Source organism: Papio anubis, chromosome 11 (genome assembly GCF_008728515.1).
Source record: "Papio anubis isolate 15944 chromosome 11, Panubis1.0, whole genome shotgun sequence".
Taxonomy (NCBI): domain Eukaryota; kingdom Metazoa; phylum Chordata; class Mammalia; order Primates; family Cercopithecidae; genus Papio; species Papio anubis.
In genome coordinates, this window is record NC_044986.1 from 96,752,923 (window position 1) to 96,780,174 (window position 27,252).

Below are 27,252 nucleotides of genomic sequence, written 5' to 3' on the forward strand. Positions count from 1 at the left end.
GACAAGGCAGGTTAAGCAGGTACGGCATGTTGGAAGGTGTACCATGTGCACTTAAAGATGAAGCCGGTGCACCTTCATGAACTGTGGTACACCTTTGAGAACTTGGTCCACCTTCATGAACACTTAAAGCACCAGGGGGCACTTCCTGAACCATCGTTAAGTTTCTTCTAAGTCGTTGCAAAATAATCAAAACTCTTTTGTCATGGACAGCATTTCTTTTGTAGCTGTTTAGAGTCACTAATAGCTCCATAAATTGTTAAAAGCAAAATATTGGCCGGGCGTGGTGGCTCAAGCCTGTAATCCCAGCACTTTGGGAGGCCGAGACGGGTGGATCACGAGGTGAGGAGATCGAGACCATCCTGGCTAACACGGTGAAACCCCGTCTCTACTAAAAATACAAAAAAAAAAAAAAAGCAAAATATTGAAATATAACCTAATAATCCAGGGCCCCATGTTTTGAAAGAACACTGCCAGATCTTTCACATAGACCAAACACTGTGTCAACATTTAGCTCAATCGAATTGACTGTGATCCCAACAAGCAATGAACCGGTACAAAGATAAACACTTAGAAGAATAAAGGACTCAGCCATCAACAAAATGAATAATGAACAAGCGGACAAAAGTGCAGATAATAGGGAAGAGAAGAAAGAGAGAGGGAAAGAGGTAACCAGTGCTCAGCTGGAGATGATGCCACTGGGTAGCAGAATCAGAAGCTGGCATGGTGCGGTGTGCGCTATTACAAATGTGAATGTCATCAATCCTTAGAACAACCTCAAAGTCATTGTCATTAGAAGAGAGAATCATTAGCCTGAGTCACATAGCTGAAAAGCACCAGAGCTGGGCTTTGAACTCATGTCTGATGAGGCCAGGCTCTTAATCTCCAGGCTGTTCTTTGCATTTATGGTATGCCATCAGTCACCTTTTTTTCTCTGCATCAGAACTGAAAGCCACAGGTTCAATCCTGAAATGTGCCTCTGGCAAGAACCTCATTCTATATAGTAGTTGCAGTTTGTGCCTCAGGCTTAAACCTCTCCCAGAACTGGGGCCAAAAGTCTCTAGATGCTATGGTGAAAGAATATGGATAGTTCAGTTTAAACACATTTCTACTTTTAAAGAAATAATGCATTAATGCATTATTCTCCCTGATACGTAATGATTTAGAAGCATCTTGTTCATAGATACAGAGGAGCACATTTTAAGCTTTATAATTTTCAGCTTCAGCTCTGGAATTGGGTAAAACTGATGTGTACATTGGTTTTAGATTAAAACGTGGCATGTAGCATTTTGGAAAGCAAAGTGCATAAATAAAAATCCAGGGGGAAATTTTTTTTCAATACTTTTGCTCTAGGAACTTATTTATGCTGGTATTGTTAGCTGTTCTTCTTGGATGACTAACGTGTGTAATTGTAGTGACAGATTTCTGAGATAGGATGAAAACCACAACAAAATACAAACCTTTCAAGTCAGCACATAAGTTATGTGTATTAATGACAAGGAGAAATGGAGCCAGGAAAAGTGGTTTTAAAGCCGCGCAGACACCAGGGAGTGTCCGTGTATGTGGTTTTATTAAATCTGACTTCTAGAAGTGAGTCGTTCACCACTGAGTGTGAGAAATAACCTGCAACATCATAATCATATGTATTGACCATAATTCCGATCAGATAAGTGGTCCCATAGCATGGTCCCTTGAAGAGAGATGCCATTGTGGGGTTTTAGTTAGGACGGTCTTTTGGTCCTTCTCCTGGTTCACGGGATTGGTTTGGATGTGTTCTCCTCACAATTCTACTCCTTCGTTTTTGCATAGGGTCCTTTTGTGCCCCGATATTTCATGTTCTGGGACTAAGAAAATGTTAACTGCCTATTCTCTAATAACATGTGTATAAAATGCATCACCAAGTGACAAACTTTACTATGGAAATGATGCTGCTGTTTATAAAAGAAAATGATGAGTTCTTACAGTCCCGATTTTGTCACTGACAGCACCTTAGCCAACCTGTGCGTTTCTCCATCTGACGTGGAGGTGCAGCAGGCCTGGGCTGCATGCTGAATCACCTGGGGAGCCTTCAAAAAATTCCCATGCCTGGGTCCCGCCCAGAGATTCTGGTGCCATATGTCGGGGTGTGGTGAGGGTGTGGGAAGGTTAAGGCTCCTTAGGAGGGTCTAACAATGCTCAGCTCCAGTTGTCAGTGACTAAACCAGAGGACTTCTAAAGCCTCCTCCCACCTGCCCCTTTGTGATTTCTAGTCTGTGTCCTACATAACTAATGGCCAAAATTCAGAGTAAAAATTTTTCGGTGATTCATGTAACGATCTCATCCAACCAGACATGGTGGCTCATCCTTGTAGCCCAAGCTATTGGGAGATTGAAGTGGGAACCCAGTTGAGCCCAGGAGTTTGAGGCTGCAGTGAGTCATGACTGCACTGCTGTACTCCAGCCTGGGCAACAGAGTGAGACCCTGTCTCTTAAGAAAAAAAAAAAGAATCAAAAAAGTCTCATCCAGCCCAAAGGATTAAATAGTAGAGTACCTCTTTTGCCACATGTAGTGGATTTTATCAGTTCTTTTGTGGGATGCATTTACCAGATTACCCCACTCCTACCTAACTCTTCCATTAGAATAGCAAACCCAACAGAAGAGGGCTGTCATTAGTAATCTCCTACTTAATAGACACCTGATGAGCATCTTCCACATTTGGTGTAAATTTGCATTCACCATGTGAGCCACCCACATCCTGTCTATCTGACCGCTGGGAAATTGGGTTTGCTACTTTTGCTTCTCCCTGGAGGGCTACACAAAGTTTTAAAACAGGCTGGGCACGGTGGCTCACACCTGTAATCGCAGCACTTGGGGAGGCCAAGGTGGACGGATCACCTGAGGTCAGGAGTTCGAGACCAGCCTGGCTAACGTGGTGAAACCCTGTCTCTACCAAAAATACAAAAAATTAGCTGGGTGTTGAGGCGCACACCTGTAGTCTCAGCTACTCAGGAGGCTGAGGCGCAAGAACCGCTTGAACCCCGGAGGCAGAGGTTGCAGTGAGCGCTGAGATCATGCCTCTGCGCTCCAGCCTGGGTCAGAGAGCTAGACTCTGTCTCAAAAAAAAAAAAAAAAAAGAAACAAGTTTTAAAACAAAAAGGCAAGACTGAACAAAAAAATAGAGGGCAAATAAAAGAAAGAAAACAACATTCTCACGATGTTGAATGTGTTCTAAATTTTCCAGGCAAGAGAAAAGAACAGCTGTGATTCTGCAAGTTTGCCTGAAGGTCAAGGTCAGGCTTAAGAGTTGAGTGTTGTCCTGGGTGTCAGGCTGAGGTTCCTCGCCCTCATCTCTTACTTGCCCAGACTAGTGATTGCAGAGATGAAATAGTCCTGCTATAGAAAACATATTTTTTTTTCTTTGCCGGATCAGCATGAGCAAATATTTCTAAAGCTAAACCAAACGACATATTGGCTTGCAAGGATTACCCACACCCTTGCATCAATAAAAAAAGAAAGAAACTGAACTGCCTGGAGGGAGGGGAGAGAGGCTATTTTGTGCTCTGAAAGATGCCCGAGGCAGCTGTAGATAGCATTGTTTTCATGAAACGTTGGCTGGGCTGGCCTGTGCATTAGCTCATGTTCCAAATCTGTCACCAGAAGAATGTAGTGAGAATCTTGTTTCAATCTTCTTTCCTTTATCACTTCACTCTTTCCTCAACCAGAGTCCAGCATCTGCATAGCCACTCCGGCCAAGGTTTGAAAACAGCAGTTTTGAATAAAACCTAACAGGCTTTTCACATTATTCTAAAACAGGGATGGAGGCCCCTTTGATACCCATTTCCAGGCCTTATTTCCCCACTCAACCCAGAGACAGTTGCTGCTGAGTTTTCAAACATATGGATTATCCTTTCCCTGAGGAATCTCCACTGAAACTAGAGATGGCAGAGGGAAAACGGGGGGCAGTCTTAACTGCATGCCGGCATTTGCAGCTCAGATTGGTCATTTCTGTCCACAGGGACACAGGCAACAATCCAGAGATTTTGTACAAACTTCAGGGACCAAACAGCCTTTTGGTCCTCAGTCCCACACCCACAGGTTCAGAACCCACCTGTTAACCCTTCATTTTTTCCTCTTACTAGCCCTGTGGGGCTTTTTCCCTCCAATTTTTTTTTATTGTGGTAAAATACACACACCATAAAATGTACTATCTTAACCATTTGAAGTATACAGTTTGGTGGTATTAAGTATCAGTACATTCACATTGTTGTGCAACCATCCCCATCCATCTCCCAAATTCTTCTCATCTTGCAAAACTGAAACTCTATTATACGTACTACACTTCTCCTTCCCCCAGCCCCTGACAACCACCATTCTACTTTCTAGCTCTGTGAATGTCACTACTCTAAGTACGTCATTATGTGGGATCATACAGTATTTTGTTGTGACTGGCTTATTACACTTAGCATGATCTAAGTTGTAGCAGGTGTCAGAATTTCCTTCCTTTGAAAGGCTGAATAATATTCCACTGGGTTTAGATACACCACATTTTGTTGACCCATTCATCCATCAAGAGACCCAGGTTGCTTCCACATTTTAGCCACGGTGAATAATGCTACTAGAAACATAAGGGCACAAAGCTGGGTTAGCGGTAGCAGAGATGCGAGTTACCCTGAGTTACCGGCTGTGAATCTGTAAGGGTCCACAGCAACTTCAGTCCTTGCCTCCTAAAAAGAAATAATTCAACTGAGGGGCATCAAGCAGAAAGAGGCTAAGGCAAGGTTCAGAGCAGGAGTGGAAGTTTATTTTAAAAGGCTTTAGGCCTGGTGCAGTGGTTCACACCTATAATCCCAGCGCTTTGGGAGGCCGAGGTGAGTGGATCACTTGAGGTCAGGAGTTCGAGACCAGCCTGGCCAACATGGCAAAAACTCGTCTCTACTAAAAATACAAAAATTAGCTGGATGTGGTGGTGGGCACCTGTAATCCCAGCTACTCGTGAAGCTGAATCCAGGAGGCGGAGGTTGCAGCGAGCCAAGATCGCCACTGCTCTCCAGCCTGGACAACAGAGCAAGACTCCCTCTCAAAAATAAAAATAAAAGGATTTAGAACAGGAAAGAACCCTTGGAAGAGATCCAGGTGGGCGCCTGAAGGCCCAAAAGAGAAAAAAGGAGGCGTTTACCCTTGATCCTGGGACTTTATAGACCGCCCTCTCTCCCATGATTCTTCCCTTAGGGTGGGATTTCCGCATGCGTAGTGCCCTCTTCCCCCTTTGGAAGTGAGCAGTGCAGCCCGGTTAAGGAGTTATGCACATGCCCAGAACATCATTCTTCGCCATTTTCTCTCTTAACGTGTATGCGCAAGGGGTTGCTTCTCCCTGGGGTCTGCATTCAGTTAACACTTTTAATGTTAACAGGTGTGCACCATCAGGAGCCCGTCTTTCCCTGGCTGCCGAATTACCGTTTTTAGAGAGGCAATGCAATAGTTGCCAGACCATCACCAGACATTGCTGGTAGGGAACGGGAGAGGCCTCTCCTGCCCTGCCATGCCTAACTACCTGTAGCCCCTGGAGATCAGTCTCCTCATTGCAGCGATGGGGACGGTATACACCTAACTTCGTACTAGCAGGATCACACGAAGCTGCCTTGATTAAAGCCCTTTGTAAATTATCAGACACTTTACCATTGTCCATTTATGCGGTGTGAAGATTAAACGAGATACGGAAAGCATTCTGCATGCAGTGAAATGCTGTACAAATGGACAGTATAGTGTGACTCATTTATGCTAACATCGGATGGGTTCTGTACTTGACCCTGGGTGGGAACTTGGCTTCCATACATGAGAAAGTAACAAAAGGGAGGTGCAGGAGGCGATGGGTGTCCTCCATCTAGCCCAATGCCCCGTGGGCTACAACCTGATACTCCTTGAGTTATGGCATCATCCCCCACCCCCATATTTTCTAAACCTCTTAATTCCTCGATTGCTGGATGGCTTACTGAAATGCTCTTCCCATGATCTCTGTGGGCAAAGGGAAATAATTTTTTTTTCTTTTGGAGACAGGGCCTCACTCTGTTGCCCAAGCTGCAGTGCAGTAACGCAATCGCAGCTCGCTGCAGCCTTGAACTCCTGGGCTTAAGTGGTCTTCCTGCCATGGCCTCCTAAATAGCTGGGACTGTAGGTGCGTGCCACCATGCCCAGCTCATTTTTTTTTTTTTATCTTTATAGAGACAGGGTCTCACTATCTTGCCCAGGCTGGTCTCAAACTCCTGGCCTCAGACAATCCTCCCACCTCAGCCTCCCAAAGGGCTAGGATTATAGGCATGATCCACTGTGCCCATCCAGGAAAGTAATTTTTAAAGGACAAATTATGATGGTGCGTAGCTACAGAGCCCACTAGGCACAGCTCTCCCTGAAGAAGGAATCCTCGTGAAGGAGAGGGGCGTGTGGTGCTTCCCGTGCTCTCATATATGACACCTGCTCACATGCACACAGGCTGGCCTCATCATGCGTGACCGTAAAGACATTTTGGGTAACACTGCAGAAAAGAAAGTGTCGGGACTGGTCTCTAAGCTTGTCCTGCAGAAACAGCAAGCTGTCCTAGCTGTCCTGGGAATGATGGGGCCATGGACTACATGGCCAAGAGCAGGCAGAGCAGCTACTGTTTCTCTAGGGCCACGTGTGGAATGAGGCACTTCATTAGCTCACCACAACTGCTGGCCTAGCACCTGGGTCCTACGGTGAGGGCGTGGGAGGTAAAACGCGATCACAGAACCACCAGGGACTGAAGACCGCGTTGCCTGCTTGGAGGATATGGGCCTGGCTCACTGGGCTGGAAGCAGAAGAGAGGCAATGATGCTAGAGACTTTCCCCTGGGCCATATGTATTTTTGTGTTGAAAGATGAGTTGTAAGGGTTTGCCTGCCCAAAAGCTATTTTGTTTCATATTTACATTTTTAATTCTTTCTTCATCAAGAAAGCGATTAGTGAAATGAATGGAATTCCCCTTCTTTGCTGCTATTGCTCATGTGTTCCTGTTTCACCATCTTTTGTGAATAACAGTGTTTTTGCTGTCACGGTGCTTCTCCCTCACTGGGCACGTGCCTTTCTGTGCTGTGGCCAGCCCACCATCGCCTGTCCTCACCTCCATCCATACCCTAGCAGAGCCGTGCTGCCTCTGAGGGTGCCGGGTGGGGCTCCGTTCTCACCCTAGCAAACTCACCAAAACAAAGCCCACCTGCTCAACCCTGTCCCTGTCCTTGTCTCATTTCCCAGCTTCCTGGGGCTTCCTTCCATGCCCACAGAGGCGGGACTGCTAGCTCCCCACTCATGAGAATCACAGGTTCCACAGAGAAGACTGATCGAGTTTGGACTGCGGGTGCCTGGTTTTGCAGATGTAGAGTGATGGAGGCCTAACCGAGGAGAGGAAACAGGAGTGTAACGGAGTCTCCATACCAGGACCAGCGTCCCTTCCCCTCCCCTTCAGGGGGTTTACCTTCCTGAATTTCTCAGTGTATGAAACACAGCAGGGACAGGGGAACTATACAGCCCAGAGGTGTGTGCTTTTCAAGTATTTTTTAGAGCAGTTTCAGGTTCAAAATTGAGCAGAGGCCGAGTGTAGTGGCTTACACCTGTAATCCCAAAGCTTTGGAAGGCTGAGGCAGGCTGATTGCTTGAGCCCAGGAGTTCAAGACTGGCCTAGGCAATATGGCGAAACCCTGTCTCTACTGAAAATACAAAAATTAGCTGGGTGTGGTGGTGCACACCTGTAGTCCCAGCTACTCAGGAGGCTGAGGTGGAAGGGTCACCTGAGCTCATGAGGCAAAGATTGCAGTGAGCCGAGATTGCACCACTGGACTTCAGCCTGGGTAACAGAGAAAGACCCTGTTTCAAAAAAAAAAAAAAAAAATTTAAGAAGGTACAGAGATTTCCCATAAACTCTCTGCCTCCCACTTGCACAGCCTCCCCCACCATCAGCATCCCCCCCTAGAGTGGTGCATATGCTACAGTTGATGAGCCTACACTGACACATCACTATCACCCAGAGTCCATAGTTTAATTAGGGTTTACTCTTGGTGTATAGCCTGTGGGTTTGAACAAATATATAATGATAACATCTATTATTATACAGGTTGAGTATCTCTCATCCGAAATGGTTGGGACCTGGGAGTGTCTCAGATCTCAGAATTCTTTTTTTATTTTAGAATATTTGCATGTGCATAATGAGATGTCTTGGGGACAGGACCAATGTCTAAACACCGAATTCTTTTGTTTCATGTACACCTTATATACATGGCCTTAAGGTTATTTTATATAATGTTTTAAGTGATTTTGTGTATGAAACAAAGTTTGTGTACATTGAACCACCAGAAAGCAAAAGTGTCATTGTCTCATGTCAAGGCTCAAAAACTTGGTGATTCTGGAACTGAACCAATTTTGGATTTTCTGATTAGGGATATTCAACCTGTAGTACACTACAGGGTATTTTCATCGCCTTAAAAATCCACTATGTTCCACCTATGCATTCCTCTCTCCCCTCGTAACCCCAGAGAAGCACTGATCTGCTTACTGTCTCCGTAGTTTTGCCAAGTTTCTTAAAATTGGGTGTAAATTAAGAATAAAAGGGCATTTCTCAGTCTCCAAGGATAAGAGCTTGGGCACAATCCGTTTAACAACATTATTGTCCTTTTGAAAAATTATAGGATTGATTTATTGACTATTTCTTAACATGTGTATGGTGTTAAATATTCTTAGTAAGTTTTGGCACATTGTCCAAAATATTACATTGCCAATTTGGGAAGTTCTATAGTTCTTTTCCTTAGAAGGTTTGAATTAGAGGTGAATTGCCCAAGCTCTGAGAAGGAGGCCGGGAGGCAGAGAGTGGAAGGCGTTTGGTGTATTTGGGTTTTGATAACCACTCTGGTCAGGTTTTAGTGAAGACCATCTTTGGCTTCTAAGGACTTGAGTCTGACAAGGAAGCAACTGGGGGCCCCATGTGTGGATTTCCTTTGGTCTGGAATCTTCCTGATGGGCAGATGGGGAGTGAGAAATGCTCTCGATTCCCCAGTTGAAGTATTTGGGGATCTTTAGTGACCCAGCCTACATCCTTTATGTGAAGGTCTAAGAGTGAGTTTCAGGCACTTAACAGTTAACATCCAACTGTCCGCTACTGTCAGAGCCTGCAGAGGACCGTGGGACAGCCTATGTCTTGTGTGTACTTTTATAATAGTGTGAAATGTTAATGAAGTACTGCGTTATAATATGATTTCACTATAAAATGACAGAATCTCTTTTCTTTTTAAACAAATATTCTCTAACTATATAAATATCAATGTGGCTGCTATCAAAAAATTTTAAACATAGCACAGAGATTAGGGCCACAGTCTTCAAGGTAATATTTAAACCTGAATCACTATATTTGATAGCTTTCAATGTGACCTTGAATATCCAAAGTCCTGCTTTTGTTTAAAACTTCCCTTCAACAATTCAATAAATTAGAATTTTAGAGACTTTTTTCCTTTAAATTTAGAAACTGAGTTGAAATTGAACTTATTTCCACTACCCTTTTACTAGCCCTAAAGAATGAGATAGAACATTAGTCATTAGAATGAACTTTAATCTAGGCCTTGATCATGAAGGAAATATTTAGATAAAGGATTTGAATTTTGTTTAGACTCAGTGTAACTACAGTCACACAGATTTTGCTTGAAAATCAACTAGACTTCTTTTCCGTCAAGAGAAGATTTTACCTAACGACGTTCACTTGCATGTTTTAGCATTGATTCTTTATGCTTACTTTACTGTTAATTTGGATCAAATATTGGATCTGGCAAAATGCTCCTCCCCTTCCTACATAACTGTCAGAGACCGTGCAATGGTGGACGCCTTGACATTGAAACCTCCATTACGGAGGTCTCACTGTTAACTGGAAGAATTGCAGCTGCCAGAAACTGAGCAGCACCTGGGCGACTTAGGTAGAATTTTAAACAGAAACGAGAAACCAAAATGTATTCAGCTTTTGTGAAATTATGTGCTTTTAGAAGATTTTTCTTGCCCCTTGTCTTGTGAAATATCGAAGTGGCTTTATTTTCTTATTCAGAAATAGGTAACCTGTTGGAAAGTAGAATATGCAAATATTACACTTAGATGCTTAAAAACAGTGACGTTGTTTCAGAGAAATCTCCTTTTTTCTTTCTTTTTTTGAGAAAGAGTCTCACTCTGTTGCCCAGGCTGGAGTGCAGTGGCACCATCTTGGCTCACTGCAACCTCCACCTCCCAGGTTCCAGCAATTCTTCCAACTCAGCCTCCCAAGCAGCTGGGATTATAGGCGTACACCACCATTCCCAGCTAATTGTTTGTATTCTTAGCAGAGATGTGGTTTCGCTATGTTAGCCAGGCTGGTCTCGAACTCCTGACCTCAAGTGATCCGTCTGCCTCAGCCTCCCAAAGTGCTGGGATTACAGGCATGAGCCACGGCACCCAGCCCAGAGAAACCTCTTTATGTCTCATGAGCATTACCCAGGACTATATAAGGTACTAGCAGTGGTAAATGCCTGGCAGGCTCTTTGCTCATCTGCCTCCTGAGCCAGGAACAGGCATCAGCCCTTACCCAGAGCACTTGGATCTCCCCACGTGTGCTAAGATCCCTTCGCAGCATGGAGCTTCATGCAGCAAGGCCAATGACATAAGCTGGCATGAGTTCTGTCTGCTGCCCTGGTATATTCTCTGGCACCTAATGTGCTGGAAGGACTCACATACTTAGGAACATGATAGTTCTTAGGCTGTCAGTTTTTTAAAAAGGTGGAGGGTGCAGAGGAGGAGAATCGGGGAGTTATTATTGCTTTGTCAGAGGTGAGGTTCTGAATAAAATGTTCACACAGTTGCAATGTTTACATACAGAATTTTTACTATGGCAGAGGATTGCATCAGGTTTTATAGAGAGAGCTATTGCTTTTTTACAAGACTGCTTCACTTTAATAACTGTCAGTATATTAGCTTATAATACAGACAATTGAAAACAGCAAAAGCCCTTTTATACAGCTGACAATAAAGCCTGTTAGTTTGGATTCCCTGGGTTTCAATGCCATGGTCCACAGTCATTTTATTCAACAGATTCTTCTTGAGGGCACGGGGTGGAAAGTTCTGGACCTGCCTGGGAGGTCAGGGTGAGAATGACAGCCAAGGTGCTGAAGAGAGAAAGCAGCAATGCAGAAGCACAGGTGTTCCCAGAGGATTTGAGATTTCACGCATGTAAACACATTTCACGTCATGTATATTAAAAGAGAAGGCCGATAAGCGTGTGAAACATTATTCTTTATTTGGTTATTACTAGAACATAAGCTCCTGTGATCCACAGCCCCAGAACCGGGCTTGGCCTCTTGGGTGCTCCATAAATATTTGTTGAGTGAATGAATGAAATAATTTGCTAACATTAATTTATTGCATGTTTTGGAGATATTAAAACTACTTGAAACAAAGATGTCCTTGCTTCAGGGTTTCTATTTGGAGTGTTTCGTAAAATTGGCTTTGGGAAATGCATCGATTCTTTTCTGCCACCAGGGGGCGGTATAGTGCAGTTCAGGAATCAAGTTTTTAAGTTTTTTCAAAGAGGGGTTAGTAGTTCAACTGATACTCTTAGATGTGGATAATTGTGACTAAGTTAAATCAGCACTGCAGGATGAGGTTTAAAGCTATGTCAGCATATTTCAAGCTTAACACAAGCATGTGTCCGGGTTAAAAATAATATCCGTAAATACAGCCTGATAATATGCTTAAAAATAAAACATATAAATAGGTTGCAAACGATGATTGAATCTTTCATCATTTTATGATCACTTTCTGCCACCCAACCAGATGGCATATGTGATCTACTAGCCAGAAGGTGTAAAGTACATGTTAAAGTGAACAAATACTCTTTTTTTCTTCAGAACAGGAAAAATCTCTCGTTCTGTCTGCGCGGTTGACACCATTTTAATGTCAGGGGGAAGATGCAGTGGTTCTAGTTCTGCTTCATAGACAGTGACTAAATATATACCGTCAAGGCTGAGTGTCAGGGGCTGGCTCAGTACTATCAAGCATGTGAGTAGCTCTTTTGTGCTGGGAACCTGTTGGGCATCCTTACTTAACATGGGAGCCATAGGACGGGAGGTCTGGTAATATCTTTATTATTAAAGAGAGAGTCCCAGGGGCTGGAAGGGAGGAATTTTCCTTTATAACACTTTTTTTTTTTTTTTGAGACGGAGTCTCACTCTGTTGCCAACGCTGGAGTTCAGTGGCGCGATCTCGGCTCACTGCAGCCTCCGCCTCCCTGCAGCCTCCGCCTCCCGGGTACAAGCAATTCTCTGCCTCAGCCTCCCGAGTAGCTGGGATTGCAGGTACATGCCACCACACCTGGCTACTTTTTTGTATTTTTAGTAGAGACGAGGTTTCGCCGTCTTGGCCAGGCTGGTCTTCACTCCTGACCTCGTGATCCACCCACCTTGGCCTCCCAAAGTGCTGGGATTGCAGGCATGAGCCACTGCGCCCGGCCAACAACATTATTTTTAATGAGAACAAACTTAATATTAGTTCAGTAGACATTGCCTATTATATGGGAAATTAATGTATTCTTTTATTACCATCTTCAGTTTGCGATTCCTGAGGTCTTGAGGTTTGGCCATATAAGAGCATCCAGGTAGATCCAGGTCTCTCAGCAGCTCCAGACCCCCTCTTTCAGGAGTCTTGATTGACAGAGCTTGCTGCAAGAGTCAGTAGCTAAATTGTCTCACCTCCTTTTCTTAACTTGCCTGGTCTCTGGGTGGAAGTTCTATTTAGGACTCAGCCCCCAAAGCCGGCAGCTGAAGAGGAAAGGGGGAATACGGTGGTGTTTCAGTGCCATCTAACTTGGCCTTAAACAGTAGGAAATTAGCTGCGTGTCATTAAAATAAACAAATGCCAGCCTGTTCCATGGCTGCACGCTGCAGGCAACTTGCAAGAGGACTGGTGAAGTCCCCACAGTTTCTGGGGGTCACAATGGGCCCAGAGCCACTCTCCTCCCCTCCAGATTCCAGCCACACTGTTGGCCAGCTGTAGATCCTCCTCCTTTGCCTAAGTTAGAGGAGACAAAGGTGAGTGTGAGCTGAGTGCTTCAGGGTCAAGGCTGTGCAGGCGACGATGTGACAGGGGGGCATGGGGTTGGTGTTACTTTTTGAAACTCCGTTTCCCAACACTGCTTTCCACAGAGCTGGAGGACAGGCTTTTGGTGTCGAGTGTCTCACATCCTTGTTTTTTTTCCCTTTGCCATGAATATCTAGACAGGAGTTTCTGATAACCTCTTGTGAACCGAAAAGTCACTGAGGCATCTCAATCGACTTAAAGGTTTATTTTGCTAACATTCAGGATGTGCCTGGGGAAAAGGGGACACAAGTCCCAGTGGGATCAATGTCCTGTGCTTTTTCCAAACTGGGTTTGGGTTTGAGGACTTCAGTATTGAAAGGACAAGGAAAAAAAGGTGCGGTGGGGGAGGTAGGCAGTGAGGCAAGTGGTCACATTCTTGTGAGGCTCTGATGAGCATTCCGTGAGTCTACATTTTACATGTGAAAACAAAGGAGGGGGAAGTCAGTTACGTGTTTGCCTCTTGCACAGTAAATCTACATTTTATATAAGGTACCATAAGCCTGTGAGGTCACAGCTATCTTTTTGGGAACAAAAGGAAGGCAGTTTTTGTGTGACTTGGTTCCTAAGCTTAATTTTCCCTTTGGCATAGTGAGTTTGGAGTTCCTAAGATTCTATTTTCCTTTCACACTCTATTAGAGAATTCCTTAGGGACTATTTTGATTTGGTAAATGCTGGATTAGTGTAAACTAAAAATCAATCCGCTATTTACATCCCCAACATAATATCCCTTAATAGGCAAGCATTTTTTCATAAGTCTTGTTTCAGACATCTCAAACTCCATTCCCCAGAGAAGCAGAGAATGAATGGGTGCTGTATGTTTACTGTGGGTGTCCGAGAAGCTGCACAGGAACTGTCCTAACATGAAGAGAGTCCACACTGGACACCAGCGCAAAGGGCAGAGTGAAGGCATGAAGCGTCAGATGCGTCTCTGTTTGCCACCGGCACACGTTTCAGCTGTGCTAGATTTGACTAGGCGCAGGACTCTGAACTAGTGGTTTGGTGACTATTACCCTCCACGGTATTGCTATCACATGCTCCCTGACCCCCTTCCTAATATTGCTGTGGTTCAGCAGCTCCAGTCCGCTGTTGAAATGCTGGTAGTATTCAAAACTCCGTTGGGACATATTAAATTCTGGTGAGCCAGTGGGTGGGATGCCTTCTGAATGACAAAGGGGCCCCGTGGCTAAAAGCTGAAGGAAATCTGTGCAATGATGAATGTGCTGCAATTAATCACCAGAGATCTGTTCTTTTCTTTATATGCATAGTACAGCACAGGGGCCAGGGCCAGGAGAGTCTCTGAGCCCAGACCTTCATAGAATTAAAAATAATGAACGTTTTTAATCAGGCATGACTGGACCAACAACTCAGCCTCCATAGTTGGAAATACAGACGTCCACTTTTCGCTGGCGTGTAATGATTTTCTGGAATGCTGAGAATTGTTCCCTGACCTATGGCTCCTTTTTAAGCATCTGGGATATGCAGTCTCTTTGCAGGTTGCTATTTTGAAGTGAGTGAGTCTCAGGGAATTGAATATATGCCGCATAAGTTCCTGCAAGATGGACTTTCTGGGAGTCCTCTGATGAGGTTGGGAGAAGGCAAAGAGGAGAAGTTTCTGTGTAAAGGCTGAGCAAGCTCCAGGCCACTGCCGAACTTCGGCTTTCTTCAGCTCTGTCAGCTGGACCCTGTGGCTGGAGTCTGGCCAGCTGCAGTGACAAGTTTCTATTATTATGTAAATGGAGTCCCAGTGCAGCCTTGGAAGAGTTTTTGGCACAGGGTAACCCTTTGTCTGCCAAAAGGTAGCCTCTCCCTTTGTTTCAAGCCCAGAGTGTGCATTTTGCAGTGGTGACCTGTAAGCCACCAGTCAACCTGCAGATTGCCTTATTAGGCAGACTGTGGAGAATGGCGGCTGGGGACTGGCTGGCAGAGGCGGTGGCAGTGAGCTTGTGTCCTGTACGAAGCCGGAGAACCCGAGCCCTTGGGACGTGGCCTAGTACTGTTCTATTAATGACAGTGCTCCGCGATGACAGGAATATGCCCTCTCCTTGGCAGGCATACTTTATGGGTTGGTTGGAAAACAGGAGTTTTATAGGAGGAGGTGACTGCCCGAAGGACAGAATGGTATGGGGCTTTCTTCACTGCGTAGCTTGTGCTGTTCAGTCCTGTATCAGGGCTGATTCTAGAGTATGGACTTTATCAGGAAATGTTTTTTTAACTTTTAAGTTCAGCAGTCCATGTGCAGATTTACTATACAGGTAAACATGTGTTATGGGGTTTGATGTACAGATTATTTCATCACCCAGGTACTAAGCTTGGTACCTGTTAGTTATTTTTCACAATCCTCTCCCTCCTCCCACCCTCCATCCTCCGAAAGGCCCCAGTGTGTGTTGTTCCCCTCTATGTGTCTGTGTGTTCTCATCGTTTAGCTCCCACTTATAAGCGAGAACATGCAATATTTGGTTTTTCTGTTCCTGCAGTAGTTTGCCAAGGATGGCAGCCTCCTGCTTCATCCATGTCCCTGCAGAGGACACAGTTTCATTCCTTTTTATGGCTGCATAGTATTCCATGTCAGGAAATGTGGAATGTTTTCCTTTTAAAGCAAGATGTTTTACAGACTCTCAGAATCTTATGTTTTATAGTAAACTTTTTTGAATGGTGAGGTCATGTGTGTAGTAGGAAGGAAATACCACTAGATAATAAGGTGGTACAATGGAAACGGCAGAGTTTTAGGAGCCAGAGGACCTGTGTTCCAGGGCTGCCACAAGTGAGCTAAGTAGATAAGTCACTTGCATTGAGGAGGTGACTTCCCCAAGGACAGAATGGTAGAGCTCATGTATCTAGGGCTTAGTGGGCGATCACTAGTGACCACTAGTGAATCTGTGATCACTGTATATTAAATGTATTCAAACATCATTATGTATCCCATAAATATGTACATTTATTATTTGTCAATTAAAAACTAAAATAAAAATGTAGAGTAGACTGAATGCACTCCATTACCTCTCCCACCTCCTTTGTGTTCTCTTCAGTAAAGCTGTTTAATGAGTGTGTGGGGTTAACAGCCACAGCCGAGCATCCACAGGGACCATTTCCCGACGGAACCTGTAAGGCTGAATCCATCTTTTCTCTTTTGAGTTTCTTCCAAACTTGCTGCAGTAGCTGAAAGTTAGTGAAGATGGCACTTTCCTGCACTGAAATGCTCTTGCAGATGCCTCAGGTTCCATGGGTTATGTATGGTTCATGGACCAAAGCTGCAAGTGAGGCAAACGAACACCTGGAGGAACCTGTGTTCAGGATGCGGCAGTGACCACGCTTAGAGCGCTCAGGCTCACATCCCTTGTCTAAGCGGCTTCTCATTCATCGAGCTGAGGCGTCGGACAGCCTGCAGGGAAGACAGACGTGGTTCGCGGCTCACGCTGACTCCTGACTGCTCGGGACCCGGCTTCAGTACTCCTCGCCCTCCAGAGACCTTGGGTCAGCAGGGCTCATAAGCTGCTGCGTGAGAACAGGGACAGCTCTTACTGCTGGAGTCAGACTCAGAGCGTGTGTGTGTGTCTGTGTGTGTGTGTGTCTGTGTGTGTGTGTCTGTGTGTGTGTGTGTGGATTTTTAGCACAGTTGGGAAATGACATCTGAGGTGCTGCTGGCTCAGCTCTGCTGGTGTCTCTTTTGAGCATGGAGCAGTGTCCTTGTCTTCTTTTCACTGCTTATATCTGCTGCTTGCTGTTCAGGGAAAGCGCACATTCACTTTTCTCCTCTTGTTAAAAAAATAGTTTGGCTGGCGTGGTGGCTCATGCCTGTAATCCCGGCACTTTGGGAGAATGAGGTGGAAGGATTCTTGAAGCCCCTGTCTCTATAAAGAATAAGCTGGGCATGGTGACACACTCCTGTAATATTTGCACTTTGGGAGGCCAAGGCAGGTAGATCACTTGAGCCCAGGAATTCAAGATCAGCCTAGGCAACATGGTGAAACTCTGTCTCTATAAAAATTAGCCAGGTGTAGTGGCACACGCCCGTGGTCCCAGCTGAGGTGGGAGGGTCTGGGCTCGGGAGATCAAAGTTGCAATGTGCTGTGATCATGCCATTGCACTACAGCCTGGTCAACAGAGGGAGACTCTGTCTCAAAAAAAGAAGAAGAAGAAGAAGAAAAATATTATACTCCCAGCTACTTGGGAGGCTGAGGGGGGAGGATTGCTGGGACCTGAAGTCAAGGCTTCAGTGAGCTGTGATTGTAGCACTGCACTCTAGCCTGGGTGATGGAGCAAGACGCTGTCTGTTTTTTTAATGTATTTTCTCACCACCTGAAGACCAAGCAGCATGATGTATTCCAGCTTGTTGTCTGGGTGTGACAGTGTTGAATTTTCTTTTTCCACGTGGGCTTCAGGGATGGCTCTGATGCTTCCTCACGGGCTGTCCACGGCCTCCCTTCCCACCTCAGAATGCCCTGGCTGGGCCCATGGCACGTTCCGTCTGAATGTGGATGGGTGTCATGCCGAACCCTGTCAACTCCACGGGAAGGCAGCAGGTTCAAGAGGCGGAAGAAGAGACCTGGAGCCAGTGAACGAGACCATGGGGTTCTGTTGGGGGATTGCATAGAGGGGAGAGTCCAGTGGCAGCGGGGTGAGCAGGAGAACCGCAACAGCTTTCAAAAGGCGTGCAGTTGATATGGCAATAGCATGTCCACTTGGCACCTGCCCTGACAATCTCCACCTGGCAGCCTTCACATACCCCAAAACAAACAGCCCTGATCCCCTGTGCATGCAGTGGCGGGGGCGGGGCAGGGAAACTGCTCAGATGTTCCTCATAGATAAGGAATGAATCTCCAATTGGCTTCTCCTGGATTCCTTAGCTTGGAACCCTGAACCCCATGCAGGTGCCTCTGTCATACAGGACCATTCTCATGGTGTGCCTAAGTGATTGCTGTCAGGTGCATTTACCATACAGAGGGATGGGACCATTTAAGCCCATGCCCCCCTTAGGCCTCTTCCCAGTTCCAGCTCCCATGCTGTCTGCTCTTCTTCCTGGCACAGAGGTGAGGGCCCATGCCCTCCCCATTCACCTATGGCCATCGTCTCCTCCACAAATAAGCTCTCCAGCCTCCTCCTCCAGGAAGCCTTCCTTCATCACACTCACCCCATCTGATTATGCTGTTTCCCTGCTTCTTCCTGGGCTTTATATCATCAGTGGCTTGTATTCATGGTTTTCTAACTCTGTGGACGTATCCTAATCATCTGGGGTGAGGGGTCTTTCATTTTAAACAAGCACTGCACATGGTCTGAGGGCCACCCAAGTTTGATATCTTTTGCTTAATCAGATGTTACACCCATGCATAAGCGTAAATGTGTCTTGAGTCATTTCAACAGACAGTGTGGAATGTGCCTTTGACTTGTTCTGTGTCATGACCTCCCCATGACACCTGCACTGTGAGCACAGGATCTGCTTTCCTGGTGCAATAATATGACCATGAAGAAAGTCAATCATGAACGTGTGAAATCTCATGGACACGCCCTCCTCCGCCCCGTATCAATCAGCAACGGGCTGGGAACTTGTTCTGAGAGCCTGGTAGGTCTCAGGTACCAGTTAATACAACCCGCGGAGGCCGGGCACAGTAGCTCACACCTGCAATTCCAGCACTCTAGGAGGCCGAGGTGGGAGGATTGCTTGAGCCTAGGAGTTTGAGACCTGCCTGGGCAACATGTCAAGATCCCATCTCTACAACAAATACAAAAATTAGCTGGGCGTGGTGGTGTGTACCTGTAGTCCCAGCTACTCAGGAGGCAGAGGTGGGAGGAATTGGCTTGAGCCCAGGAGGTCGAGGCTGCAGTGAGCTGTGATTGTGCCACTGCACTGCAGCTTGGGCAACAGAGCCAGACCCTGTCTTAAAAAATAAAAAATAACCCATGGAAAACAAGGGTGACGTTGGGGATCGCAGGTTGATGAGCTTTTCTTGCACTTTGATACCGATTATTGTTGCTGAATTTGTCATTGTTGTTAGTTTATTAAGATGCCCTTCCAAGAACAAGGAGGGCCAGAAATTACTTTATTTGAAACTTTCCTTCAAATCATTCAAGTCTAGCTCTAGAACAGCTATGATCTATCGGGTAGCAACAGGCATTTTTTATACACTTGTCTGCCATCTGGACTTTTAGACTCATAAGAAATTCCCCTCTGTGATGATTCAGTGTTTCCCTGCTTTCTGTTCATGTGAAAACCATCAAGTAGTGAGCATGGAATGACTGCATTTGGCAGAGCCTTCTCCGCCCTCCCTGGACGACTGTACCGGAGTCAGCCCCTTCCCCTCTGCATGAGGTCTTCTCACGAGAGGAGAGGCGTGGGCCCCCGCAGCTCTGAAGGTGTGGCACGTTGCACCTCATGATGTCCCAGGATGCAGCCACAGACTTCATACAGTGAACACCTAGGTTTACTATTATTATTATTATTATTATTATTATTATTATTATTATTATTAGAGACAGGGTCTCACTCTGTCACCCAGGCTGGAGTACAGTAGCATGATCAAAGCTCACCACAGCCTCAAATTTCTGGGCTCAAGTAATCCTCCTTCCTCAGCCTTCTGAGTAGCTGGGGCTACAGGTTTATACCATCATGCCCAGCTAATTTAAAAAATGTTTTGGTGAAGATGGGGGTCTTGCTATGTTGCTCAGGCTGTTCTCTAACTCCTGGTCTCAAGCAGTCCTCCTGCCTCAGCCTTCCAAAGTGCTGGGATTACAGGCATGAGCTGCCGTTCCTGGGAACAGTTAGTTTTATGTCTATTCATCACATCATTGTTTAAGAGCCCTTTGCGGGTTGGGGCTTTGAACAGGTCAGAATCGGCCGTGGCGTCTCCTGGCCTCCTGCGAGTGGTGGGCCAGCCATGTGCCCCTCACAAGAGCTGTTCTCCAGGTGCTCAGCATGTGCCTGCATTTTACCTCAGCTGTGATTTGCCCTCAGTGTGCATTTTGTTGTATATTGTGCTGAAATATACATACCATTCGACCATATTTAAGTGAACAGTTCGGTGGCATTTAGGTGTATTTGCTCACAGAGTGTGCAGCCGTCACCTCCATCCCTCTCCAGAACTTTTTCATCATTCCAAACTGAAACTCTACCTCTTCAACAGCTCCCCAGTTTTCCCTCTGCCCAGCCCCTGATCACCACAATTCTACTTCCTGTCTCTGTATGTGACCATTCTAGAAGCCTCATATAAGTAGGATTGTACAGTATTTGTCCTTTGGTGACTGGCTTATTTCACTTCGCATAACGTCTTCAAGGTTCCTCAACATTGTAGCAAGTGTCAGAATGTCCTTCCTTTCTAAGGCTGAATAATATTCCATTGTATGTATATTTCAGTGTGTAATTTAAACACAGAACAGACCTATGTCTTTCTTTTCTGACAATCAGCTGACCACCCTGTCTTCCTCTGAGGTACCTGGATTTTTCTCTCCAGGAGTCATTAGCCATAGATTTGGAATGAACCAGAAACTAAAATGATTGGAGATAATTTCATTATAAATGTTAACATTACTCTTTTGAACATTTACTTTAAAGACACTAGTAAGTCTTTTAGGTGATTGCAATAAACCTTTTCTTTAAAAAAAGATTTCTGAATTACAGAAAGGCTGGCACGGTTTTCTTTCAACACATCTGACAAAGAAAACATAGCTGCGACTTGTAACATTTCTTATTGAACGTACTTTGCCTTTTCATCTCTATCTACGTGATCTGTTTTAAATTACCTTACGCAGTGATGTAACGCAGCATTTTATTTGCAGGCTTGTCCAAAATATTACCACTAACCAAAATTCACAGAGCATCTCACAGTGCACACAGGAGGAGAATTAGACTAAAATGAGAAATCTGGGAAGTCTGACTGACCAGTGAGATGTGATCAAAGGGAAATGAAAGGGCCTAAGTGGGCTTTTCCCAGGGGCAGTTTTCTCAGGTCAGGCAGTTCTGCCTCAGATTAAGGATCTGCACTCATAAAGAAAATCCACCAAAGAAGATGAGAATACCATTTATGGCCATTGCTAGCATACAAAATGCTCCTTTACTGGGCTATAAAAATACGTTCTTCACTTTGGAATTTCACTCCAGCCATCATCATTAGTAGCTTATAGTAGATTTCATTAAAATCATTTCCATAGCACTTCTTGATTTTGGAAATGTATTGATAAGTCACGTCTGTATGTATTCAGACAACTGCTAGTCGTAGTATCACACTCCCCTGTACTGTCCATTTAAATTCCAGCTCATGGTTGGCTTGGTGGCTCATGTCTGTAATCCCAGCACTTGGAGAGGCCAAGGTGGAAGAATCAGTTGAAGTCAGGAGTTTGAGACCAGCCTGGGCAACATGGCAAGATCCCATGTCTACAAATTTCAAAAAATAGCCGGGCATGGTCCCAGCTACTCAAGAGGCTGAGGTAGGAGGATGGCTTGAGCCCAGGAGGTTGAGGCTGCAGTGAGCTGTGTTTGTGCCACTGCACTCCAGCCTGGGCAACAGAGCCAGACCCTGTCTCAAATAAAAAAAATACATACATACATTAATTAGTGAATTCATTCATTCCAACTCATGTTTCTGTAGACTGGGAGTGCTTTCATTGATGTTCAGTGAGCACAACAAGGTGACATGAGGTGACATCATACGGACCTCTGGAGGAGCGTGTAGTGCACCTGAATCTCTTTTTGATACAGATTCCTTGTGTGGATTAAATAATGCAGTCCATTTTCAGGGTGCTTCTGTATGTGTTCTCTCATTTTATCCTGACCTCACCGTCCTATTTCCCTCTTTGATTTTATTGTGGCTGGCCAGGGAATGGCTGTTTTGTCTTTATTAAAAAAAATTTTTTTAGAGACAGAGTCTTAATCTGTTGCCCACACTGGAGGAGTGCAGTGGCGTGATCATAGCTCACTGCAGCTTTGGCCTCCAGAGCTCAAACTATCCTTCCACTTCAGCCTCACAAGTAGCTGATTACAAGTAGGGATTGCAGGCGTGTGCCACCATGCCCAGCTAACTTTTTTTTTTTTTTTTTAATTTTTTGTAGAGACGGAGTCTCACTTTGTTGCCCAGGCTGCTCTTGAACTCCTGGCTTCAAGCGATCCTCCTGACTTGGCCTCTCAAAGTGCTGAGATTACAGGCATAAGCCACCACCAGGCCCTGTTTTGCCTTCAGGGATGTATTTTAAGTTGTTGGTTTAGGCTTGATGTATCTATCCTAGGTCACGCGCTATCCTGGTTTTCTCATCTGCTTATGAGGATAAGTCATAGGATCCCCCCAGCAGGCACTGAGAAGACTAAAGGAGTTAAATACTCCAGGACCCTCAGTGTTGCATCCACCCCCTCCAGCAATGAGCCAGGGCAGGTTACAGGTGCCATCCTGTTCAGCCCTGGTGGGAAATGGCTGGCTGCAGTGGAGGTGCTGGCTACTTCCCTTTTCCTTGGCTTTGCCCTCGTTTTCTCCCCCAGGATCATGGCCCCCAAAGGAGAGTTGCCCCAAAGGACAGCGTTGCAGGGGTTGTTGCGGGTCATCAGCCAGAACAAGTGACAGGGTCTGACTCCCCAAATAGCCTACCTGTAGTCTGAGCTGATGCTGTGACCTGCGTTACACAGTCCCTGAAGGTTTAATACCGTGACTGTCATCTAATGCCTTATTTTTTGACCTTGTCAATTTGGGAGGTGACACTTCTCACCTGGACTCATACTGAGACATTGTCAATAGTTGGACTGCAGGAATCATTGTCCCTGGGTTTTTTTGTTTTTTGTTTTTTTTGGTTTGGTTTGGTTTGGTTTGAGATGGAGTCTCACTCTGTTGCCCGGGCTGGAGTGCAGTGGTGTGATCTCAGCTCACTGCAACCTCCACCTCCCGGGTTCTCGCCGTTCTCCACCCTCAACCTCCGGAGTAGCTGGGACTACAGGCGCACGCCACCACGCCCGGCTATTTTTTTTGTATTTTTAGTAGAGATGGGGTTTCACCGTGTTAGCCAGGATGGTCTCGATGTCCTGTCCTCATGATCTGCCTGCCACTGCGCCTGGCCAGTTGTCCCCGTTTTTACCTTTGCCTAACTCAGAAATCCTGTTAGATACCCAGGAACTCAGATGATCACATTTTTCTGAAGAAAACTAGGAATACACATAGTAATGAAATAGATGAAATAGAGAATAATAAGATACTTCCAGTTTCCCCAGCGAATCTTTAGCACGTTCTCCCTGATTCTCCTTACATGCAAATATTTCTGTTTCACATCACGGCTTCAGATTTTAGGAAAGATAAGAAGACTTTAAGTAAGAGTCTCAAGCTGAGGAAAGAGAATTAATACTTTTCCTCTCTGCAAACTATTCATGAAATGAGGTGGGCTAAGAATGGGAAAAATTTAAGGATAGAAGTAATTTCAGTGCTTGTCTGCTCGTTTGATTGATTGATCCATTCAACCAGTATTGATAGTTCACTTGTTCTGAGCCAGGCTCTGTGCTAGAAATGCACCCAGAAGTGTGCGTCACGTGCTGTCTCTCCAGTTTTTATAATCCTTTAGTTAGGAGACAATAAAGGCTTTTGAGCAGGAAAGGTATGATTGGTAATAAAGAAAAACATTTATGAAGGGGATTTAATAGGTGAATTCAATGTTATTAGGCAGGGCGAGGTTCTTCTGTGCATACCTGCTATCAAAGTTAAGCAACACTTGCGCCTGTTGTCAAGGATCTTGGTGACCGTCTAGGTCAACTCCTCAATTTAGAGCCAAGAATATGCATCTGCTGGAGGAAGTGAGCAGGCTGATTTTGTGCCATAGGGCCATAGGCGCCATTCATTCACGCCAGGATTTTCTCCTGGATTTTTAGCCTATGTCTAAGCTTTGGGGATTTAAGAGGTCTTATTGCCTTCATCTTCATTTGTGTTTAATTGTTTTGCAATTACAGAAGGAAATCGTGCATACGGTGGGTACTTTGGAAAACAGAGAAGTTACTTAGGAGAAAACATCAACAGAGTTATCTCTGAGTTGTGAGAGAATTAATGTCTTGGTCTATTTCCTGTCATTCTGATTAGGTGTGTGTGCATCTCTAATATAATATTTAAAATTTTTCAAATCAGTAATGGAGTTTCAACCCTGGTTTGCTTGTGTAATTTATTTACCCAGTCTTCTATATGCACCCCAGGTAGACTAATTCCCATTTTATACATGTATAAATGTATACACAAATACACATTTATAAATGTATACACAAATGGGTCTATTAATTTTACCAATATTAATTATTCCAATTCATGGACCCATTTATTTGAGTCATCTATAATTTCTTTCATCAATGTTTTATAGTTTTCAGTATACAGATCTTTCATCTTGGTTAAATTTACAACTATTTTTTTGATACAATTATGAATGGGATTGATTTCTTAATTTCTTTTTAGGTAGTTTGTTGTTGGTGTATTCCTTAAGGAACCAAAAGTAAAACTACTATTTAATCCAACAATCCCACTACTGGGTATCTACCCAAAGGAAAAGAAGTCATTATATAAAAAAGACACATGCACCCTCATATTTATAGCAGCACAATTCACAATTGCAAAGATATGGAACCAACCTAAGTGCCCATAGACCAACAAGTGGATAAAGAAAATGTAGTATATATACACTGTGGAATACTACTCAGCCATAAAAAAGAATGAAATAATGTCTGTTGCAAGAACCTGGATGGAGCTGGAAACCATTATTCTAAGTGAAGTAACTCAGGAATGGAAAACCAAATATCATATGTTTTCATTTATAAGTGGGAGCTAAGCTATGAGGATGCAAAGGCATGAGAGTTATCTAATGGACTTTGGGGACTCTAAAGGGGAAGGTTGGGAGAGGGGTGAGGGATAAAAGACGACATATTAGGTACAGTGTACATGCTTAGGTAAGGGTGCACTAAAATCTCAGAAATCACCACTAAAGAACTTATCTGTTTAATCCAAAACCACCTGTACCCAAAAAACTGCTGAAATAAAAAAATCATTTGCACTCAGGCGTGGAGGCTCATGCCTGTAATCCCAGCACTTTGGGAGGCTGAGGCAGGCGGATCATGAGGTCAGGAGATTGAGACCATCCTGGTCAACACGGTGAAACCCCGTCTCTACTAAAAATACAAAAATTAGCTGGGCGTGGTGGTGCGTGCCTATAATCCCAGCTACTTGGGAGTCTGAGGCAGGAGAATCACTTGAACCCGGGAGGTGGAGGTTGCAGTGAGCCTAGATCGTGCCACTGCATTCCAGCCTGGTGACAGAGCAAGACTCCATCAAAAAAAAAAAAATCATTTGCATTGTTAAAAAAAAGTAAAAGAAATGCTACTGGCAGGGAGCGGTGGCTCATGCCTATAATCCTAGCATTTTGTGAAGCCAAGGCAGGAGGATCACTTGAGGTCAGGAGTTGGAGATCAGCCTAGGAAACATAGTGAGACCCAATCTCTACCAAAAAATTCAAAAATTAACCAGGCGTATTGGCACATGCCTGTAGTCCCAGAGACTCAGGAGGATGAGGTGGGAGAATTGCTTGAGCCCAGGAGTTCAAGGCTACAGTGAGCTACGGTCACGCCACAGAAAAAGATATACTACTCATCATTGTATTTAATTTAATAAATGATGAGATATGTATATATTACAATTAGAACAAGTCGCCATAATGCCATATTCTTTATGTTGTGAGTCATCATCAATAAACCACAAACATTATAAAAACATAGCAACCTGACATATAAATTAGATGTTAATAGGTTAACTTCTATATTTAGACCAAATGAATATCACCTCTTACAGATGATACCAATAATCACAAATCTTGTCAACATGATATCCGTGCAATTTTAGTAAAAAACCAAGTTTCCCTCTTGTAGATCCCATCAAGTATGCTAGTCAGTCATTGAGAAGAAGAGTATACAAGGGTAATCATGTTGCCTGAAGGAATGGCCCTTATCATCATTCATATGAGTGTCCATAAAGGTCCTATTTACCGTTGACATCATTCACAGCACACACTTTCATCGTAACAGAAATGAAACCAAACGTACTCGGGAGAGGAAAGTCAGGTACCAGATTGCTCATCAATTTATCCAATTTCAAGTTTCATGGGAAAACACATATTATTGTAACTCACATTTTTACCCCAATTGCAAGGGTACTTCAGTCATAAAGATTCGTCAGTGATCAAAACATATCCTAGCACAGGTAGAATACTATACTAATATTACAGAAAATTTTGTCTGTATTTAGATGTCAATGACTATAATGCATTGAGGAAAATTGCAATGTGTTACATTTCTCAACCCTCAAAAAAATCAATCCTAGGTAAAAAGTAAGGATTTTCTCATGAGGATTGCATCACGTGTCAGTCAGTTATTGAGAAGAACCTATCATGATATTCATGTTGTCTGAATGATTAATTCTAATTATCGTAGAGCTCAGTCTTCACTAGTTCAATGATCTATATGGAATTTTTCAGCTGGCCAAGGCAGCCTGTCTCCTCCACTCAATAGAATAGCACCAGAGGGGCTTACTAAATCATCCAGTGAGAGAAAGAGAGCAAGGGTCTTAGTGCCAAATAGCCAAGAAAATTAGGAACTATTGGAAACTTAAACACTTAAAGAATCAGAATTTATAGTTTACTCAGAAGCACACAGATAGAAGTGTGCACAACAAGTTTCACAGAACTATTTCATTGCCAGAGTCCCGAAATAAAATCTCCATGGAAGGAAACTAAGAAATCCAAACTTCTTGTCTCACAATTGTTACCTAGGCCTGGCCTCAGCGTAATCCAACTAAGCTTGATTTTTATGTCATCATTTCTCGTCAAGATAATAACTCATCATTGGCCCAGCCCGTGGCACTCATATGCATATGCACACTTAGATCAAATATGCTTAACAGAGATGGTTTCCTTAAACACTGGTGGTAAAGTGGACTGGATGCCACATCTTCAGTGCCAGACAATTGCGTGGTATTGGTATACAAATGGTAAACCCCCTTGAGTTCATTCATAGCACTTTCCTTGTGTGCATTTTTAGAAATAGAATTAATGAGTCATTGCTTCCTACACACTTCAAAGTAGCCATGTCCACATCTTATTCCTCTCCAATATGGTGGGAGAATTAGGAAGAAAAAGAAAAATCATAATC

At 44.3% G+C, this 27,252-nt stretch overlaps 1 protein-coding gene and 1 pseudogene across 19 annotated transcripts in view; one reads left to right on the forward strand and one right to left on the reverse strand.

The window, feature by feature from the left end:
- The window catches only part of LOC101023645 (supervillin), a 275,253-nt gene that overhangs the window by 132,219 nt on the left and 115,782 nt on the right, over positions 1 to 27,252 (forward strand). The gene's annotated exons all lie outside the window — the stretch shown is intronic.
- LOC116269589 lies at positions 26,877 to 26,952 on the reverse strand (annotated as a pseudogene).